The sequence below is a fragment of the Stenella coeruleoalba genome (genome assembly GCF_951394435.1).
Source record: "Stenella coeruleoalba genome assembly, contig: scaffold_104, whole genome shotgun sequence".
Classification (NCBI taxonomy): Eukaryota; Metazoa; Chordata; class Mammalia; order Artiodactyla; family Delphinidae; genus Stenella; species Stenella coeruleoalba.
Genome location: NW_027646183.1, coordinates 716,773 through 733,264, shown reverse-complemented (window position 1 = coordinate 733,264; position 16,492 = coordinate 716,773). Strand labels below are relative to the sequence as shown.

The window sequence follows — 16,492 nt, the reverse complement described above, 5'->3', positions numbered from 1 at the left end:
GCACCCGAGTACCAGGGGAAGAAAACTGAGACATATTTGAACACGTCTCCCGTTCATATGGTTGATCATACTTGGGTTCCACATGCATGTTTTAGCTGAAGGAAGAATACCTAAAACCTGGGTAGTTGAAACCCGTGGAATTGGTACCATGCAATATGACTTCAAAGGGTCTTCATTTGCTCACGAACCTCTCCAATCCTATCACTGCTGCGTTTATGCCCCTGTACACATGCTTGATTCTCTTTCGGAGACATAGCAATCCATAGGTTTTAAGATACTTACTAGTCAGGTACATTCTTAGGCGTTTAATATGCGGTGTTGAGTCCATTTCGTTGAGCAAGGAGTAGCTCTTGTCTATTCCATATTTGGCTTAAGGAACTTTATCTGTGCTCATTTCAATCTCTGGTTTTATGCAGCACCCCAACTCACCTTTCCCCTTAAGCAAGCATAAGTTGGTTTTCTAAATTTGAGACCCTGTTCTGTTCTGTAATTCAGTTCCTGTGTAGCCAAGTTTCCATTCCGTGTATTACTGATATCTTATGATGTTTCTTTTTCTGTGTGACTTATTTCAGTTAGAATCATCATACCTGAATCCACTCATTGTGCTGCTAAGGGCCTGATGACACAGATTTCATTGCTGAGTGATATTGCTTTGTAAGTAAATACCACAACTTCTTTATCCATTTTTCACTTTCTGCGATGTTGAACTTGTACTGTAAACGAGGTTCTTGTAAACAGAGCCATTCCAAACTTTGGGGTGGCTGTGTCTTTTTGATTTTAAATTCCCTAAGCTATAGGACCATAAGTGGAAGTGCCCTAGGCTCTGTTGCTTTGTTTTTTAGATGTTTCAGGAAACACCATACACTTCTCCCGAGTGGTTGTTTGCAATTTACATCCCGCCCATCAGCATAACAAGGCTCCCAGTTCTCCATGGCCTGTCCTGCCTTTCTGGATTTTACACTTTTTTCAGATGGCCCTTTTGACCGGGGGGAAGTGAGACTTCATTGTAGTGCAGATTTCCTTTGTAAGCTTGCTTGGTTGGCCAAAAAGGGCGTATGCGTTTTTTCCTGAATATATTCAGGAAAAAACGCATACGCCCTTTTTGGCCAAGTGCATCATTGTGGACGTTCGGCCTCTTTTCCTATGCTTTCAATGCAATTCCAGTCTACCTCCTGAAATCGGTTTCCTGCAATTCTGCCCCGCTTTCAAGTCCTCTTGGCAGCCTTACTTCAGTCTATTTTTGGACGATAGCTGTCATTTATAACTCTGCAGGTTTGTGAATTACAGTGCCCCTGAGCTCCTTTCTTCAACTCGCTTTCTTGTGACCTGGCCGCAACACCGCAGGATGTCTTCAGGCCCTAATCTGGTTCTGGCACGGCATGCTGAGCCTTTGGTTATTTCCTCTTCCTGGTGGGAAATGAGAGTTAAATTTGCCCGTCCAGACACCTCCAGCTAGCCTCTCATTGGTTCTCGCTATTCCTGTTCATCTTCCGCAGAAATTGCAAACTGGGCCAAACAGGAGGTTAAAGGGACTGACTCTCCAAGTCGGGAGAGTGTTAGTAAAGCGTCTGGAATGTTGCACCCGAGTACCAGGGGAAGAAAACTGAGACATATTTGAACACGTCTCCCGTTCATATGGTTGATCATACTTGGGTTCCACATGCATGTTTTAGCTGAAGGAAGAATACCTAAAACCTGGGTAGTTGAAACCCGTGGAATTGGTACCATGCAATATGACTTCAAAGGGTCTTCATTTGCTCACGAACCTCTCCAATCCTATCACTGCTGCGTTTATGCCCCTGTACACATGCTTGATTCTCTTTCGGAGACATAGCAATCCATAGGTTTTAAGATACTTACTAGTCAGGTACATTCTTAGGCGTTTAATATGCGGTGTTGAGTCCATTTCGTTGAGCAAGGAGTAGCTCTTGTCTATTCCATATTTGGCTTAAGGAACTTTATCTGTGCTCATTTCAATCTCTGGTTTTATGCAGCACCCCAACTCACCTTTCCCCTTAAGCAAGCATAAGTTGGTTTTCTAAATTTGAGACCCTGTTCTGTTCTGTAATTCAGTTCCTGTGTAGCCAAGTTTCCATTCCGTGTATTACTGATATCTTATGATGTTTCTTTTTCTGTGTGACTTATTTCAGTTAGAATCATCATACCTGAATCCACTCATTGTGCTGCTAAGGGCCTGATGACACAGATTTCATTGCTGAGTGATATTGCTTTGTAAGTAAATACCACAACTTCTTTATCCATTTTTCACTTTCTGCGATGTTGAACTTGTACTGTAAACGAGGTTCTTGTAAACAGAGCCATTCCAAACTTTGGGGTGGCTGTGTCTTTTTGATTTTAAATTCCCTAAGCTATAGGACCATAAGTGGAAGTGCCCTAGGCTCTGTTGCTTTGTTTTTTAGATGTTTCAGGAAACACCATACACTTCTCCCGAGTGGTTGTTTGCAATTTACATCCCGCCCATCAGCATAACAAGGCTCCCAGTTCTCCATGGCCTGTCCTGCCTTTCTGGATTTTACACTTTTTTCAGATGGCCCTTTTGACCGGGGGGAAGTGAGACTTCATTGTAGTGCAGATTTCCTTTGTAAGCTTGCTTGGTTGGCCAAAAAGGGCGTATGCGTTTTTTCCTGAATATATTCAGGAAAAAACGCATACGCCCTTTTTGGCCAAGTGCATCATTGTGGACGTTCGGCCTCTTTTCCTATGCTTTCAATGCAATTCCAGTCTACCTCCTGAAATCGGTTTCCTGCAATTCTGCCCCGCTTTCAAGTCCTCTTGGCAGCCTTACTTCAGTCTATTTTTGGACGATAGCTGTCATTTATAACTCTGCAGGTTTGTGAATTACAGTGCCCCTGAGCTCCTTTCTTCAACTCGCTTTCTTGTGACCTGGCCGCAACACCGCAGGATGTCTTCAGGCCCTAATCTGGTTCTGGCACGGCATGCTGAGCCTTTGGTTATTTCCTCTTCCTGGTGGGAAATGAGAGTTAAATTTGCCCGTCCAGACACCTCCAGCTAGCCTCTCATTGGTTCTCGCTATTCCTGTTCATCTTCCGCAGAAATTGCAAAAAACAGGAGGTTAAAGGCGCTGACTCTCCAAGTGGGGAGAGTGTTAGTAAAGCGTCTGGAATGTTGCACCCGAGTACCAGGGGAAGAAAACTGAGACATATTTGAACACGTCTCCCGATCACATGGTTGATCATACTTGGGTTCCACATGCATGTTTTAGCTGAAGGAAGAATACCTAAAACCTGGGTAGTTGAAACCCGTGGAATGGGTACCATGCAATATGACTTCAAAGGGTCTTCATTTGCTCACCGAACCTCTCCAATCCTATCACTGCTGCGTTTATGCCCCTGTACACATGCTTGATTCTCTTTCGGAGACATAGCAATCCATAGGTTTTAAGATACTTACTAGTCAGGTACATTCTTAGGCGTTTAATATGCGGTGTTGAGTCCCTTTCGTTGAGCAAGGAGTAGCTCTTGTCTATTCCATATTTGGGTTAAGGAAATTTATCTGTGCTCATTTCAATCTCTGGTTTTATGCAGCACCCCAACTCACCTTTCCCCTTAAGCAAGCATAAGTTGGTTTTCGAAATTTGAGACCCTGTTCTGTTCTGTAATTCAGTTCCTGTGTAGCCAAGTTTACATTCCGTGTATTACTGATATCTTATGATGTTTCTTTTTCTGTGTGACTTATTTCAGTTAGAATCATCATACCTGAATCCACTCATTGTGCTGCTAAGGGCCTGATGACACAGATTTCATTGCTGAGTGATATTGCTTTTTAAGTAAATACCACAACTTCTTTATCCATTTTTCACTTTCTGCGATGTTGAACTTGTACTGTAAACGAGGTTCTTGTAAACAGAGCCGTTCCAAACTTTGGGGTGGCTGTGTCTTTTTGATTTTAAATTCCCTAAGCTATAGGACCATAAGTGGAAGTGCCCTAGGCTCTGTTGCTTTGTTTTTTAGATGTTTCAGGAAACACCATACACTTCTCCCGAGTGGTTGTTGGCAATTTACATCCCGCCCATCAGCATAACAAGGCTCCCAGTTCTCCATGGCCTGTCCTGCCTTTCTGGATTTTACACTTTTTTCAGATGGCCCTTTTGAACAGGGGGAAGTGAGACTTCATTGTAGTGCAGATTTCCTTTGCAAGCTTGCTTGGTTGGCCAAAAAGGGCGTATGCGTTTTTTCCTGAATATATTCAGGAAAAAACGCATACGCCCTTTTTGGCCAAGTGCATCATTGTGGACGTTCTGCCTCTTTTCCTATGCTTTCAATGCAATTCCAGTCTACCTCCTGAAATCGGTTTCCTGCAATTCTGCCCCGCTTTCAAGTCCTCTTGGCAGCCTTACTTCAGTCTATTTTTGGACGATAGCTGTCATTTATAACTCTGCAGGTTTGTGAATTACAGTGCCCCTGAGCTCCTTTCTTCAACTCGCTTTCTTGTGACCTGGCCGCAACACCGCAGGATGGCTTCAGGCCCTAATCTGGTTCCGGCCCGGCATGCTGAGCCTTTGGTTAATTCCTCTTCCTGGTGGGAAATGAGAGTTGAATTTGCCCGTCCAGACACCTCCAGCTAGCCTCTCATTGGTTCTCGCTATTCCTGTTCATCTTCCGCAGAAATTGCAAACTGGGCCAAACAGGAGGTTAAAGGGACTGACTCTCCAAGTCGGGAGAGTGTTAGTAAAGCGTCTGGAATGTTGCACCCGAGTACCAGGGGAAGAAATCTGAGACATATTTGAACACGTCTCCCGTTCACATGGTTGATCATACTTGGGTTCCACATGCATGTTTTAGCTGAAGGAAGAATACCTAAAACCTGGGTAGTTGAAACCCGTGGAATGGGTACCATGCAATATGACTTCAAAGGGTCTTCATTTGCTCACGAACCTCTCCAATCCTATCACTGCTGCGTTTATGCCCCTGTACACATGCTTGATTCTCTTTCGGAGACATAGCAATCCATAGGTTTTAAGATACTTACTAGTCAGGTACATTCTTAGGCGTTTAATATGAGGTGGTGAGTCCATTTCGTTGAGCAAGGAGTAGCTCTTGTCTATTCCATATTTGGCTTAAGGAACTTTATCTGTGCTCATTTCAATCTCTGGTTTTATGCAGCACCCCAACTCACCTTTCCCCTTAAGCAAGCATAAGTTGGTTTTCTAAATTTGAGACCCTGTTCTGTTCTGTAATTCAGTTCCTGTGTAGCCAAGTTTCCATTCCGTGTATTACTGATATCTTATGATGTTTCTTTTTCTGTGTGACTTATTTCAGTTAGAATCATCATACCTGAATCCACTCATTGTGCTGCTAAGGGCCTGATGACACAGATTTCATTGCTGAGTGATATTGCTTTGTAAGTAAATACCACAACTTCTTTATCCATTTTTCACTTTCTGCGATGTTGAACTTGTACTGTAAACGAGGTTCTTGTAAACAGAGCCATTCCAAACTTTGGGGTGGCTGTGTCTTTTTGATTTTAAATTCCCTAAGCTATAGGACCATAAGTGGAAGTGCCCTAGGCTCTGTTGCTTTGTTTTTTAGATGTTTCAGGAAACACCATACACTTCTCCCGAGTGGTTGTTTGCAATTTACATCCCGCCCATCAGCATAACAAGGCTCCCAGTTCTCCATGGCCTGTCCTGCCTTTCTGGATTTTACACTTTTTTCAGATGGCCCTTTTGACCGGGGGGAAGTGAGACTTCATTGTAGTGCAGATTTCCTTTGTAAGCTTGCTTGGTTGGCCAAAAAGGGCGTATGCGTTTTTTCCTGAATATATTCAGGAAAAAACGCATACGCCCTTTTTGGCCAAGTGCATCATTGTGGACGTTCTGCCTCTTTTCCTATGCCTTCAGTGCAATTCCAGTCTACCTCCTGAAATCGGTTTCCTGCAATTCTGCCCCGCTTTCAAGTCCTCTTGGCAGCCTTACTTCAGTCTATTTTTGGACGATAGCTGTCATTTATAACTCTGCAGGTTTGTGAATTACAGTGCCCCTGAGCTCCTTTCTTCAACTCGCTTTCTTGTGACCTGGCCGCAACACCGCAGGATGTCTTCAGGCCCTAATCTGGTTCTGGCACGGCATGCTGAGCCTTTGGTTATTTCCTCTTCCTGGTGGGAAATGAGAGTTAAATTTGCCCGTCCAGACACCTCCAGCTAGCCTCTCATTGGTTCTCGCTATTCCTGTTCATCTTCCGCAGAAATTGCAAACTGGGCCAAACAGGAGGTTAAAGGGACTGACTCTCCAAGTCGGGAGAGTGTTAGTAAAGCGTCTGGAATGTTGCACCCGAGTACCAGGGGAAGAAAACTGAGACATATTTGAACACGTCTCCCGATCACATGGTTGATCATACTTGGGTTCCACATGCATGTTTTAGCTGAAGGAAGAATACCTAAAACCTGGGTAGTTGAAACCCGTGTAATGGGTACCATGCAATATGTCTTCAAAGGGTCTTCATTTGCTCACCGAACCTCTCCAATCCTATCACTGCTGCGTTTATGCCCCTGTACACATGCTTGATTCTCTTTCGGAGACATAGCAATCCATAGGTTTTAAGATACTTACTAGTCAGGTACATTCTTAGGCGTTTAATATGGGGTGTTGAGTCCATTTCGTTGAGCAAGGAGTAGCTCTTGTCTATTCCATATTTGGCTTAAGGAACTTTATCTGTGCTCATTTCAATCTCTGGTTTTATGCAGCACCCCAACTCACCTTTACCCTTAAGCAAGAATAAGTTGGTTTTCTAAATTTGAGACCCTGTTCTGTTCTGTAATTCAGTTCCTGCGTAGCCAAGTTTACATTCCGTGTATTACTGATATCTTATGATGTTTCTTTTTCTGTGTGACTTATTTCAGTTAGAATCATCATACCTGAATCCACTCATTGTGCTGCTAAGGGCCTGATGACACAGATTTCATTGCTGAGTGATATTGCTTTTTAAGTAAATACCACAACTTCTTTATCCATTTTTCACTTTCTGCGATGTTGAACTTGTACTGTAAACGAGGTTCTTGTAAACAGAGCCGTTCCAAACTTTGGGGTGGCTGTGTCTTTTTGATTTTAAATTCCCTAAGCTATAGGACCATAAGTGGAAGTGCCCTAGGCTCTGTTGCTTTGTTTTTTAGATGTTTCAGGAAACACCATACACTTCTCCCGAGTGGTTGTTGGCAATTTACATCCCGCCCATCAGCATAACAAGGCTCCCAGTTCTCCATGGCCTGTCCTGCCTTTCTGGATTTTACACTTTTTTCAGATGGCCCTTTTGAACAGGGGGAAGTGAGACTTCATTGTAGTGCAGATTTCCTTTGCAAGCTTGCTTGGTTGGCCAAAAAGGGCGTATGCGTTTTTTCCTGAATATATTCAGGAAAAAACGCATACGCCCTTTTTGGCCAAGTGCATCATTGTGGACGTTCTGCCTCTTTTCCTATGCTTTCAATGCAATTCCAGTCTACCTCCTGAAATCGGTTTCCTGCAATTCTGCCCCGCTTTCAAGTCCTCTTGGCAGCCTTACTTCAGTCTATTTTTGGACGATAGCTGTCATTTATAACTCTGCAGGTTTGTGAATTACAGTGCCCCTGAGCTCCTTTCTTCAACTCGCTTTCTTGTGACCTGGCCGCAACACCGCAGGATGGCTTCAGGCCCTAATCTGGTTCCGGCCCGGCATGCTGAGCCTTTGGTTAATTCCTCTTCCTGGTGGGAAATGAGAGTTGAATTTGCCCGTCCAGACACCTCCAGCTAGCCTCTCATTGGTTCTCGCTATTCCTGTTCATCTTCCGCAGAAATTGCAAACTGGGCCAAACAGGAGGTTAAAGGGACTGACTCTCCAAGTCGGGAGAGTGTTAGTAAAGCGTCTGGAATGTTGCACCCGAGTACCAGGGGAAGAAATCTGAGACATATTTGAACACGTCTCCCGTTCACATGGTTGATCATACTTGGGTTCCACATGCATGTTTTAGCTGAAGGAAGAATACCTAAAACCTGGGTAGTTGAAACCCGTGGAATGGGTACCATGCAATATGACTTCAAAGGGTCTTCATTTGCTCACGAACCTCTCCAATCCTATCACTGCTGCGTTTATGCCCCTGTACACATGCTTGATTCTCTTTCGGAGACATAGCAATCCATAGGTTTTAAGATACTTACTAGTCAGGTACATTCTTAGGCGTTTAATATGAGGTGGTGAGTCCATTTCGTTGAGCAAGGAGTAGCTCTTGTCTATTCCATATTTGGCTTAAGGAACTTTATCTGTGCTCATTTCAATCTCTGGTTTTATGCAGCACCCCAACTCACCTTTCCCCTTAAGCAAGCATAAGTTGGTTTTCTAAATTTGAGACCCTGTTCTGTTCTGTAATTCAGTTCCTGTGTAGCCAAGTTTCCATTCCGTGTATTACTGATATCTTATGATGTTTCTTTTTCTGTGTGACTTATTTCAGTTAGAATCATCATACCTGAATCCACTCATTGTGCTGCTAAGGGCCTGATGACACAGATTTCATTGCTGAGTGATATTGCTTTGTAAGTAAATACCACAACTTCTTTATCCATTTTTCACTTTCTGCGATGTTGAACTTGTACTGTAAACGAGGTTCTTGTAAACAGAGCCATTCCAAACTTTGGGGTGGCTGTGTCTTTTTGATTTTAAATTCCCTAAGCTATAGGACCATAAGTGGAAGTGCCCTAGGCTCTGTTGCTTTGTTTTTTAGATGTTTCAGGAAACACCATACACTTCTCCCGAGTGGTTGTTTGCAATTTACATCCCGCCCATCAGCATAACAAGGCTCCCAGTTCTCCATGGCCTGTCCTGCCTTTCTGGATTTTACACTTTTTTCAGATGGCCCTTTTGACCGGGGGGAAGTGAGACTTCATTGTAGTGCAGATTTCCTTTGTAAGCTTGCTTGGTTGGCCAAAAAGGGCGTATGCGTTTTTTCCTGAATATATTCAGGAAAAAACGCATACGCCCTTTTTGGCCAAGTGCATCATTGTGGACGTTCTGCCTCTTTTCCTATGCCTTCAGTGCAATTCCAGTCTACCTCCTGAAATCGGTTTCCTGCAATTCTGCCCCGCTTTCAAGTCCTCTTGGCAGCCTTACTTCAGTCTATTTTTGGACGATAGCTGTCATTTATAACTCTGCAGGTTTGTGAATTACAGTGCCCCTGAGCTCCTTTCTTCAACTCGCTTTCTTGTGACCTGGCCGCAACACCGCAGGATGTCTTCAGGCCCTAATCTGGTTCTGGCACGGCATGCTGAGCCTTTGGTTATTTCCTCTTCCTGGTGGGAAATGAGAGTTAAATTTGCCCGTCCAGACACCTCCAGCTAGCCTCTCATTGGTTCTCGCTATTCCTGTTCATCTTCCGCAGAAATTGCAAACTGGGCCAAACAGGAGGTTAAAGGGACTGACTCTCCAAGTCGGGAGAGTGTTAGTAAAGCGTCTGGAATGTTGCACCCGAGTACCAGGGGAAGAAAACTGAGACATATTTGAACACGTCTCCCGATCACATGGTTGATCATACTTGGGTTCCACATGCATGTTTTAGCTGAAGGAAGAATACCTAAAACCTGGGTAGTTGAAACCCGTGTAATGGGTACCATGCAATATGTCTTCAAAGGGTCTTCATTTGCTCACCGAACCTCTCCAATCCTATCACTGCTGCGTTTATGCCCCTGTACACATGCTTGATTCTCTTTCGGAGACATAGCAATCCATAGGTTTTAAGATACTTACTAGTCAGGTACATTCTTAGGCGTTTAATATGGGGTGTTGAGTCCATTTCGTTGAGCAAGGAGTAGCTCTTGTCTATTCCATATTTGGCTTAAGGAACTTTATCTGTGCTCATTTCAATCTCTGGTTTTATGCAGCACCCCAACTCACCTTTACCCTTAAGCAAGAATAAGTTGGTTTTCTAAATTTGAGACCCTGTTCTGTTCTGTAATTCAGTTCCTGCGTAGCCAAGTTTACATTCCGTGTATTACTGATATCTTATGATGTTTCTTTTTCTGTGTGACTTATTTCAGTTAGAATCATCATACCTGAATCCACTCATTGTGCTGCTAAGGGCCTGATGACACAGATTTCATTGCTGAGTGATATTGCTTTTTAAGTAAATACCACAACTTCTTTATCCATTTTTCACTTTCTGCGATGTTGAACTTGTACTGTAAACGAGGTTCTTGTAAACAGAGCCGTTCCAAACTTTGGGGTGGCTGTGTCTTTTTGATTTTAAATTCCCTAAGCTATAGGACCATAAGTGGAAGTGCCCTAGGCTCTGTTGCTTTGTTTTTTAGATGTTTCAGGAAACACCATACACTTCTCCCGAGTGGTTGTTGGCAATTTACATCCCGCCCATCAGCATAACAAGGCTCCCAGTTCTCCATGGCCTGTCCTGCCTTTCTGGATTTTACACTTTTTTCAGATGGCCCTTTTGAACAGGGGGAAGTGAGACTTCATTGTAGTGCAGATTTCCTTTGCAAGCTTGCTTGGTTGGCCAAAAAGGGCTTATGCGTTTTTTCCTGAATATATTCAGGAAAAAACGCATACGCCCTTTTTGGCCAAGTGCATCATTGTGGACGTTCTGCCTCTTTTCCTATGCTTTCAATGCAATTCCAGTCTACCTCCTGAAATCGGTTTCCTGCAATTCTGCCCCGCTTTCAAGTCCTCTTGGCAGCCTTACTTCAGTCTATTTTTGGACGATAGCTGTCATTTATAACTCTGCAGGTTTGTGAATTACAGTGCCCCTGAGCTCCTTTCTTCAACTCGCTTTCTTGTGACCTGGCCGCAACACCGCAGGATGGCTTCAGGCCCTAATCTGGTTCCGGCCCGGCATGCTGAGCCTTTGGTTAATTCCTCTTCCTGGTGGGAAATGAGAGTTGAATTTGCCCGTCCAGACACCTCCAGCTAGCCTCTCATTGGTTCTCGCTATTCCTGTTCATCTTCCGCAGAAATTGCAAACTGGGCCAAACAGGAGGTTAAAGGGACTGACTCTCCAAGTCGGGAGAGTGTTAGTAAAGCGTCTGGAATGTTGCACCCGAGTAACAGGGGAAGAAATCTGAGACATATTTGAACACGTCTCCCGTTCACATGGTTGATCATACTTGGGTTCCACATTCATGTTTTAGCTGAAGGAAGAATACCTAAAACCTGGGTAGTTGAAACCCGTGGAATGGGTACCATGCAATATGACTTCAAAGGGTCTTCATTTGCTCACGAACCTCTCCAATCCTATCACTGCTGCGTTTATGCCCCTGTACACATGCTTGATTCTCTTTCGGAGACATAGCAATCCATAGGTTTTAAGATACTTACTAGTCAGGTACATTCTTAGGCGTTTAATATGCGGTGTTGAGTCCATTTCGTTGAGCAAGGAGTAGCTCTTGTCTATTCCATATTTGGCTTAAGGAACTTTATCTGTGCTCATTTCAATCTCTGGTTTTATGCAGCACCCCAACTCACCTTTCCCCTTAAGCAAGCATAAGTTGGTTTTCTAAATTTGAGACCCTGTTCTGTTCTGTAATTCAGTTCCTGTGTAGCCAAGTTTCCATTCCGTGTATTACTGATATCTTATGATGTTTCTTTTTCTGTGTGACTTATTTCAGTTAGAATCATCATACCTGAATCCACTCATTGTGCTGCTAAGGGCCTGATGACACAGATTTCATTGCTGAGTGATATTGCTTTGTAAGTAAATACCACAACTTCTTTATCCATTTTTCACTTTCTGCGATGTTGAACTTGTACTGTAAAGGAGGTTCTTGTAAACAGAGCCATTCCAAACTTTGGGGTGGCTGTGTCTTTTTGATTTTAAATTCCCTAAGCTATAGGGCCATAAGTGGAAGTGCCCTAGGCTCTGTTGCTTTGTTTTTTAGATGTTTCAGGAAACACCATACACTTCTCCCGAGTGGTTGTTGGCAATTTACATCCCGCCCATCAGCATAACAAGGCTCCCAGTTCTCCATGGCCTGTCCTGCCTTTCTGGATTTTACACTTTTTTCAGATGGCCCTTTTGAACAGGGGGAAGTGAGACTTCATTGTAGTGCAGATTTCCTTTGCAAGCTTGCTTGGTTGGCCAAAAAGGGCGTATGCGTTTTTTCCTGAATATATTCAGGAAAAAACGCATACGCCCTTTTTGGCCAAGTGCATCATTGTGGACGTTCTGCCTCTTTTCCTATGCTTTCAATGCAATTCCAGTCTACCTCCTGAAATCGGTTTCCTGCAATTCTGCCCCGCTTTCAAGTCCTCTTGGCAGCCTTACTTCAGTCTATTTTTGGACGATAGCTGTCATTTATAACTCTGCAGGTTTGTGAATTACAGTGCCCCTGAGCTCCTTTCTTCAACTCGCTTTCTTGTGACCTGGCCGCAACACCGCAGGATGGCTTCAGGCCCTAATCTGGTTCCGGCACGGCATGCTGAGCCTTTGGTTAATTCCTCTTCCTGGTGGGAAATGAGAGTTGAATTTGCCCGTCCAGACACCTCCAGCTAGCCTCTCATTGGTTCTCGCTATTCCTGTTCATCTTCCGCAGAAATTGCAAACTGGGCCAAACAGGAGGTTAAAGGGACTGACTCTCCAAGTCGGGAGAGTGTTAGTAAAGCGTCTGGAATGTTGCACCCGAGTAACAGGGGAAGAAATCTGAGACATATTTGAACACGTCTCCCGTTCACATGGTTGATCATACTTGGGTTCCACATGCATGTTTTAGCTGAAGGAAGAATACCTAAAACCTGGGTAGTTGAAACCCGTGGAATGGGTACCATGCAATATGACTTCAAAGGGTCTTCATTTGCTCACGAACCTCTCCAATCCTATCACTGCTGCGTTTATGCCCCTGTACACATGCTTGATTCTCTTTCGGAGACATAGCAATCCATAGGTTTTAAGATACTTACTAGTCAGGTACATTCTTAGGCGTTTAATATGCGGTGTTGAGTCCATTTCGTTGAGCAAGGAGTAGCTCTTGTCTATTCCATATTTGGCTTAAGGAACTTTATCTGTGCTCATTTCAATCTCTGGTTTTATGCAGCACCCCAACTCACCTTTCCCCTTAAGCAAGCATAAGTTGGTTTTCTAAATTTGAGACCCTGTTCTGTTCTGTAATTCAGTTCCTGTGTAGCCAAGTTTCCATTCCATGTATTACTGATATCTTATGATGTTTCTTTTTCTGTGTGACTTATTTCAGTTAGAATCATCATACCTGAATCCACTCATTGTGCTGCTAAGGGCCTGATGACACAGATTTCATTGCTGAGTGATATTGCTTTGTAAGTAAATACCACAACTTCTTTATCCATTTTTCACTTTCTGCGATGTTGAACTTGTACTGTAAACGAGGTTCTTGTAAACAGAGCCATTCCAAACTTTGGGGTGGCTGTGTCTTTTTGATTTTAAATTCCCTAAGCTATAGGACCATAAGTGGAAGTGCCCTAGGCTCTGTTGCTTTGTTTTTTAGATGTTTCAGGAAACACCATACACTTCTCCCGAGTGGTTGTTTGCAATTTACATCCCGCCCATCAGCATAACAAGGCTCCCAGTTCTCCATGGCCTGTCCTGCCTTTCTGGATTTTACACTTTTTTCAGATGGCCCTTTTGACCAGGGGGAAGTGAGACTTCATTGTAGTGCAGATTTCCTTTGTAAGCTTGCTTGGTTGGCCAAAAAGGGCGTATGCGTTTTTTCCTGAATATATTCAGGAAAAAATTCATACGCCCTTTTTGGCCAAGTGCATCATTGTGGACGTTCTGCCTCTTTTCCTATGCCTTCAGTGCAATTCCAGTCTACCTCCTGAAATCGGTTTCCTGCAATTCTGCCCCGCTTTCAAGTCCTCTTGGCAGCCTTACTTCAGTCTATTTTTGGACGATAGCTGTCATTTATAACTCTGCAGGTTTGTGAATTACAGTGCCCCTGAGCTCCTTTCTTCAACTCGCTTTCTTGTGACCTGGCCGCAACACCGCAGGATGTCTTCAGGCCCTAATCTGGTTCTGGCACGGCATGCTGAGCCTTTGGTTATTTCCTCTTCCTGGTGGGAAATGAGAGTTAAATTTGCCCGTCCAGACACCTCCAGCTAGCCTCTCATTGGTTCTCGCTATTCCTGTTCATCTTCCGCAGAAATTGCAAACTGGGCCAAACAGGAGGTTAAAGGGACTGACTCTCCAAGTCGGGAGAGTGTTAGTAAAGCGTCTGGAATGTTGCACCCGAGTACCAGGGGAAGAAAACTGAGACATATTTGAACACGTCTCCCGATCACATGGTTGATCATACTTGGGTTCCACATGCATGTTTTAGCTGAAGGAAGAATACCTAAAACCTGGGTAGTTGAAACCCGTGGAATGGGTACCATGCAATATGACTTCAAAGGGTCTTCATTTGCTCACCGAACCTCTCCAATCCTATCACTGCTGCGTTTATGCCCCTGTACACATGCTTGATTCTCTTTCGGAGACATAGCAATCCATAGGTTTTAAGATACTTACTAGTCAGGTACATTCTTAGGCGTTTAATATGCGGTGTTGAGTCCATTTCGTTGAGCAAGGAGTAGCTCTTGTCTATTCCATATTTGGCTTAAGGAACTTTATCTGTGCTCATTTCAATCTCTGGTTTTATGCAGCACCCCAACTCACCTTTCCCCTTAAGCAAGCATAAGTTGGTTTTCGAAATTTGAGACCCTGTTCTGTTCTGTAATTCAGTTCCTGTGTAGCCAAGTTTACATTCCGTGTATTACTGATATCTTATGATGTTTCTTTTTCTGTGTGACTTATTTCAGTTAGAATCATCATACCTGAATCCACTCATTGTGCTGCTAAGGGCCTGATGACACAGATTTCATTGCTGAGTGATATTGCTTTGTAAGTAAATACCACAACTTCTTTATCCATTTTTCACTTTCTGCGATGTTGAACTTGTACTGTAAACGAGGTTCTTGTAAACAGAGCCATTCCAAACTTTGGGGTGGCTGTGTCTTTTTGATTTTAAATTCCCTAAGCTATAGGACCATAAGTGGAAGTGCCCTAGGCTCTGTTGCTTTGTTTTTTAGATGTTTCAGGAAACACCATACACTTCTCCCGAGTGGTTGTTTGCAATTTACATCCCGCCCATCAGCATAACAAGGCTCCCAGTTCTCCATGGCCTGTCCTGCCTTTCTGGATTTTACACTTTTTTCAGATGGCCCTTTTGACCGGGGGGAAGTGAGACTTCATTGTAGTGCAGATTTCCTTTGTAAGCTTGCTTGGTTGGCCAAAAAGGGCGTATGCGTTTTTTCCTGAATATATTCAGGAAAAAACACATACGCCCTTTTTGGCCAAGTGCATCATTGTGGACGTTCTGCCTCTTTTCCTATGCCTTCAGTGCAATTCCAGTCTACCTCCTGAAATCGGTTTCCTGCAATTCTGCCCCGCTTTCAAGTCCTCTGGGCAGCCTTACTTCAGTCTATTTTTGGACGATAGCTGTCATTTATAACTCTGCAGGTTTGTGAATTACAGTGCCCCTGAGCTCCTTTCTTCAACTCGCTTTCTTGTGACCTGGCCGCAACACCGCAGGATGTCTTCAGGCCCTAATCTGGTTCTGGCACGGCATGCTGAGCCTTTGGTTATTTCCTCTTCCTGGTGGGAAATGAGAGTTAAATTTGCCCGTCCAGACACCTCCAGCTAGCCTCTCATTGGTTCTCGCTATTCCTGTTCATCTTCCACAGAAATTGCAAACTGGGCCAAACAGGAGGTTAAAGGGACTGACTCTCCAAGTCGGGAGAGTGTTAGTAAAGCATCTGGAATGTTGCACCCGAGTACCAGGGGAGGAAAACTGAGATATATTTGAACACGTCTCCCGTTCACATGGTTGATCATACTCTGGGTTCCACATGCATGTTTTAGCTGAAGGAAGAATACCTAAATCCTGGAGAGTTGAGACCCATGTAATGGGTACCATGCAATATGATTTCAAAGGGTCTTCATATGCTCACCGAACCTCTCCAATCCTATCACTGCTGCGTTTATGCCCCTGTACACATGCTTGATTCTCTTTCGGAGACATAGCAATCCATAGGTTTTAAGATACTTACTAGTCAGGTACATTCTTAGGCGTTTAATATGAGGTGTTGAGTCCATTTCATTGAGCAAGGAGTAGCTCTTGTCTATTCCATATTTGGCTTAAGCAACTTTATCTGTGCTCATTTCAATCTCTGGTTTTATGCAGCACCCCAACTCACCTTTCCCCTTAAGCAAGCATAAGTTGGTTTTCTAAATTTGAGACCCTGTTCTGTTCTGTAATTCAGTTCCTGTGTAGCCAAGTTTCCATTCCGTGTATTACTGATATCTTATGATGTTTCTTTTTCTGTGTGACTTATTTCAGTTAGAATCATCATACCTGAATCCACTCATTGTGCTGCTAAGGGCCTGATGACACAGATTTCATTGCTGAGTGATATTGCTTTGTAAGTAAATACCACAACTTCTTTATCCATTTTTCACTTTCTGCGATGTTGAACTTGTA

General features: G+C 43.7%; 1 long non-coding RNA gene across 4 annotated transcripts in view; it reads left to right on the top strand.

Annotated features, from left to right (window-relative positions):
- Window positions 1-16,492, top strand: part of LOC307181274 — a 134,295-nt gene that overhangs the window by 12,037 nt on the left and 105,766 nt on the right. For all 4 annotated transcript variants that reach the window (XR_013826303.1, XR_013826304.1, XR_013826305.1 and 1 more), the window contains exons 2-4: window positions 3,727-3,808; window positions 6,884-6,965; window positions 10,041-10,122. This is a non-coding gene — a long non-coding RNA (uncharacterized lncRNA). The remainder of the gene's footprint in view (window positions 1-3,726; window positions 3,809-6,883; window positions 6,966-10,040; window positions 10,123-16,492) is intronic.